Consider the following 6,000-nt stretch of genomic DNA (forward strand, 5'->3'; position numbering starts at 1 on the left):
CAGCCTTGCGTTTCCGAAGTGGCGGAGCGTGTCATTAAGCCCAGGAGGCAAACGACACACTCCGCCACTTCATTGTACATATCCGACTGAGTTTGATGAATCACAACCTATGCGCCTTGATAGTGTCGAGTGCCTCCCAGAACGAGGCTAGGTGCCTTCCTCTGGTTGGGTTGCTGCAGCCTTACTTATGGTGCCGGATAATGTACATTGCGCCACTGGAAGCCGCCAAATGCCTTCCCAGGAGAAGGCCAGTTTTGAGCAGGCTGTTACGCCTGAACGGCTCAACATCTTAATGATACTGTGTCATCTATGACCACAGTTCCGTGGCAGGCTCGATGGTATTATGCGGCATGGGAGGACCTAATTATACAGCACAAAACTATGTAGCATAATGGAGCATATTTTGCAAAAGTTTTCTTCATTCTTTATTTGTAATTTTTAATCAGAGTAGCACTGTTTGGGCAAAGATTTCACCTCATTAGTACATGTTTAACAACCAAATGCTGCACTAAGCAACTGATTCATGACTAGTCAACTTTTGTGAAGCGCCATCCACTGCACGGGAAGACATGTTGGCATGTTTTTGGTAACTTTTGATCTGTTTGCACTTGAAACATTTGTTTTGTGAAAATCTGCAGATTATTCAGAAGATGACGGATTACTGGGTTATGTGGCAAATGCAGCAAATCTTAAATTATGCTGGAAAAACAGTATCCGCAGAATCACATAATTCCAGTGTCCCTGTGTATGTTTTACTGTATCACGTACTCACCAGTCCCCGTCTTTATAAGTGATACTGGATCCCATGTGTGATCTTCTGTCATTGCTCCAGCTCTGCGTAACTCTGCATTGCTTATTCCCCGGGACCCAGCTCTACCTGTGAGACTGTATCAAAGGTTTCCAGGCTCAGAATTCTATATATGATTCTGTATACGTTCAAGCTTTACAAGTGACACTGTATCACCTGTTCTCTGGCCCCATCTCTACCTGTGATACTGTATCACCTATTCTCCAGCCCGAGCTCTATAACTGATACTGTATCACCTGTTCTCCGGCCCTATCTGTACCTGTGATACTGTATCACCTGTTCTCCGGCCCCATCTCTACCTGTGATACTGTATCACCTATTCTCCAGCCCAAGCTCTATAACTGATACTGTATCACCTGTTCTCTGACCCTATTTGTACCTGTGATACTGTATCACCTGTTCTCCGGCCCCATCTCTACCTGTGGTACTGTATTACCTGTTCTGCAGCCCCATCTCTACCTGTTATACTGTATCACCTGTTCTCCGGCCCCATCTCTACCTGTCATACTGTATCACCTGTTCTCCGGCCCCATCTCTACCTGTGATACTGTATCACCTGTTCTCCAGCCCGAGCTCTAAAACTGATACTGTATCACCTGTTCTCCGGCCCCATCTCTATCTGTGATACTGTATCAACTGTTCTGCAGACCAAACTGTATAATTGATACTGTATCACCTGTTCTCCAGCCCAGGCTCTGTAACCGATACTGTATCACCTGCTCTCCGCCCCATCTCTACATGTGATACTGTATAACCTGTTCTCCAGCCCGAGCTCTATAACTGATACTGTATCACCTGTTCTCCAGCCCGAGCTCTATAACTCATACTGTATGACCTGTTCTCCAGCCCCATCTCTACCTGTAATACTGTATTGCCTGGTCCCGGGCCACATCTCTACCTGTGATACTATAGCACCTGTTCTTGAGCACAAGCTTCATAACTGATACTGTATCACCTGTTCTCTGGCCCCATCTCTACCCGTGATACTGTTTCACATGTTCTCCAGCCTAGGCTCTGTAACTGATACTGTATCACCTGTTCTCCTGCCCCATCTCTCCCTGTAATACTTTATCACCTGTTCTCCGGCCTCATCTCTACCTGAGATACTGTATCACCTGTTATCCAGCCCGGGCTCTATAACTGATACTATATCACCTGTTTTCCGGCCCCATCTCTACCTGTGATACTGTATCATCTATTCTCCAGCCCGAGGCCTATAACTGATACTGTATCACTTGTTCTCCGGCCCTATCTGTACCTGTGATGCTGTATCACCTGTTCTCAGACGCCATCTCTACCTGTGATATTAAATCACCTGTTCTCCGGCCCCATCTCTACCTGTGATACTGTATTATCTGCTCTGCAGCCCCATCTCTACCTGTTATACTGTATCACCTGTTCTATGGCCCCATCTCTACCTGTGATACTGTATCACCTGTTCTCCAGCCCAGGCTCTGTAACTGATACTGTATAACCTGTTCTCCAGCCAGAGCTCTATAACTGATACTGTATCACCTGTTCTCCAGCCCGAGCTCTATAACTTTGGAGAAGTGTGGCTCAGTGATTAGAGCGGCAGACCCTGATGCAGAGTTCTGGCCCGGACCAGGATTCAATTCCTGCCTCGGCGGGTCTTGGGCTCAATTTCCCCGGACCCGATAATTCTCGCCTCGGTGCATATTCTAATCATGGGTCCCACTCTGCAACTCTGGGCAATAGCTTTCTTAATCTTCACAATGGCCCCAAAAGTGCTAGGATGCCTGGCTTCACCTTGGGGGTGCCCAGGAGTAGGCACTTCACAGGGAAAGGCCAGGAAGGGTTCCACAGCGGTATGTGCACAGCACCTGAGAGACCCTTTCAGGGGTGTGCGGAGCGCTATTTAAATGCACTACATTTACATTTACATTTATAACTGATACTGTATCACCTGTTCTCCAGCCCCATCTCTACCTGTGATACTGTATTGCCTGTTGCCGGGCCCCATCTCTTCCTGTGATACTATATCACCTATTCTTCAACACAAGCGCTATAACTGATACTGTATCACCTGTTCTCTGACCCTATTTGTACCTGTGATACTGTATCACCTGTTCTCTGGCCCCATCTCTACCTGTGATATTGAATCACCTGTTCTCCGGCCCCATCTCTACCTGTGATACTGTATCACCTGTACTCCAGCCCAGGCTCTGTAACTGATACTGTATCACCTGTTCTCCGGCCCCATCTCTACCTGTGATACTGTATCACCTGTTCTCCGGCCCCATCTCTACCTGTGGTACTGTATTACCTGTTCTGCAGCCCCATCTCTACCTGTTATACTGTATCACCTGTTCTCCGGCCCCATCTCTACCTGTCATACTGTATCACCTGTTCTCCAGCCCGAGCTCTATAACTGATACTGTATCACCTGTTCTCCGGCCCCATCTCTATCTGTGATACTGTATCAACTGTTCTGCAGACCAAACTCTATAATTGATACTGTATCACCTGTTCTCCAGCCCAGGCTCTGTAACCGATACTGTATCACCTGCTCTCCGCCCCATCTCTACATGTGATACTGTATAACCTGTTCTCCAGCCCGAGCTCTATAACTGATACTGTATCACCTGTTCTCCAACCTGAGCTCTATAACTCATACTGTATGACCTGTTCTCCAGCCCCATCTCTACCTGTAATACTGTATTGCCTGGTCCCGGGCCACATCTCTACCTGTGATACTATAGCACCTGTTCTTGAGCACAAGCTTCATAACTGATACTGTATCACCTGTTCTCCGGCCCCATCTCTACCTGTGATACTGTTTCACCTGTTCTCCAGCCTAGGCTCTGTAACTGATACTGTATCACCTGTTCTCCTGCCCCATCTCTCCCTGTGATACTTTATCACCTGTTCTCCGGCCTCATCTCTACCTGAGATACTGTATCACCTGTTATCCAGCCCGGGCTCTATAACTGATACTATATCACCTGTTCTCCGGCCCCATCTCTACCTGTGATACTGTATCATCTGTTCTCCAGCCCGAGGCCTATAACTGATACTGTATCACTTGTTCTCCGGCCCTATCTGTACCTGTGATACTGTATCACCTGTTCTCAGACACCATCTCTACCTGTGATATTGAATCACCTGTTCTCCGGCCCCATCTCTACCTGTGATACTGTATTATCTGTTCTGCAGCCCCATCTCTACCTGTTATACTGTATCACCTGTTCTATGGCCCCATCTCTACCTGTGATACTGTATCACCTGTTCTCCAGCCCAGGCTCTGTAACTGATACTGTATAACCTGTTCTCCAGCCAGAGCTCTATAACTGATACTGTATCACCTGTTCTCCAGCCAGAGCTCTATAACTTTGGAGAAGTGTGGCTCAATGGTTAGAGCGGCAGACCCTGATGCAGAGTTCTGGCCCGGACCAGGGTTCAATTCCTGCCTCGGCGGGTCTTGGGCTCAATTTCCCCGGACCCGATAATTCTCGCCTCGGTGCATATTCTAATCATGGGTCCCACTCTGCAACTCTGGGAAATAGCTTGCTTAATCTTCACAATGGCCCCAAAAGTGCTAGGATGCCTGGCTTCACCTTGGGGGTGCCCAGGAGTAGGCACTTCACAGGGAAAGGCCAGGAAGGGTTCCACAGCGGTATGTGCACAGCACCTGAGAGACCCTTTCAGGGGTGTGCGGAGCGCTATTTAAATGCACTACATTTACATTTACATTTATAACTGATACTGTATCAGCTGTTCTCCAGCCCCATCTCTACCTGTGATACTGTATTGCCTGTTGCCGGGCCCCATCTCTTCCTGTGATACTATATCACCTATTCTTTAGCACAAGCTTCATAACTGATACTGTATCACATGTTCTCCAGCTGGAGCTCTATAACTGATATGGTATCACCTGTTCTCCGGCCCCATCTCTACCTGTGATACTGTATCACCTGTTCTCCGGCCCCATCTCTACCTGTGATACTGTATCACCAGTTCTCCGGCCACATCTCTACCTGTGATACTGTATCACCTGTTCTCCGGCCCCATCTCTACCTGAGATACTGTATCACCTGTTATCCAGCCCCATCTCTAACTGTGATACTGTATCATCTGTTCTCCAGCCCGAGCCCTATAACTGATACTGTATCACCTGTTCTCCGGCCCCATCTCTACCTGTGATACTGTATCACCTGTTCCCCAGGCCGAGCCCTATAACTGATACTGTATCACCTGTTCTCTGGCCCCATCTCTACCTGTGATACTGTATCACCTGTTCTCCAGCCTAGGCTCTGTAACTGATACTGTATCACCTGTTCTCCTGGCCCATCTCTACCTGTGATACTGTATCACCTGTTCTCCGGCCCCATCTCTACCTGAGATACTGTATCACCTGTTATCCAGCCCGGGCTCTATAACTGATACTATATCACCTGTTCTCCGGCCCCATCTCTACCTGTGATACTGTATCATCTGTTCTCCAGCCCAAGCCCTATAACTGATACTGTATCACCTGTTCTCCGGCCCTATCCGTACCTGTGATACTGTATTGCCTGTTCTGCAGCCCCATCTCTACCTGTTATACTGTATCACCTGTTCTCCGGCCCCATCTCTACCTGTGATACTGTATCACCTGTTCTCCGGCCCCATCTCTACCTGTGATACCGTATCACCTGTTCTCCAGCCCGAGCTCTATAACTGATACTGTATCACCTGTTCTCCGGCCCCATCTCTACCTGTGATACTCTATCAGCTGTTCTGCAGCCCAAGCTCTATAAATGATACTGTATCACCTGTTCTCCAGCCCAGGCTCTGTAACTGATACTGTATCACCTGTTCTCCGGCCCCATCTCTATATGTGATACTGTATCACCTGTTCTCCAGCCCGAGCTCTATAACTGATACTGTATCACCTGTTCTCAAGCCCCAACTCTACCTGTGATACTGTATTGCCCGTTCCCGGGCCCCATCTCTTCCTGTGATACTATATCACCTATTCTTCAGCACAAGCTTCATAACTGATACTGTATCACCTGTTCTCCAGCTGGAGCTCTATAACTGATACTGTATCACCTGTTCTCCGGCCCCATCTCTACCTGTGATACTGTATCACCTGTTCTCCAGCCCAGGCTCTGTAACTGATACTGTATCACCTGTTCTCTGGCCCCATCTCTACCTGTGATACTGTATCACCTGTTCTCCGGCCCCATCTC

Source organism: Triturus cristatus, chromosome 1_2 (assembly GCF_964204655.1).
Source record: "Triturus cristatus chromosome 1_2, aTriCri1.1, whole genome shotgun sequence".
NCBI lineage: Eukaryota > Metazoa > Chordata > Amphibia > Caudata > Salamandridae > Triturus > Triturus cristatus.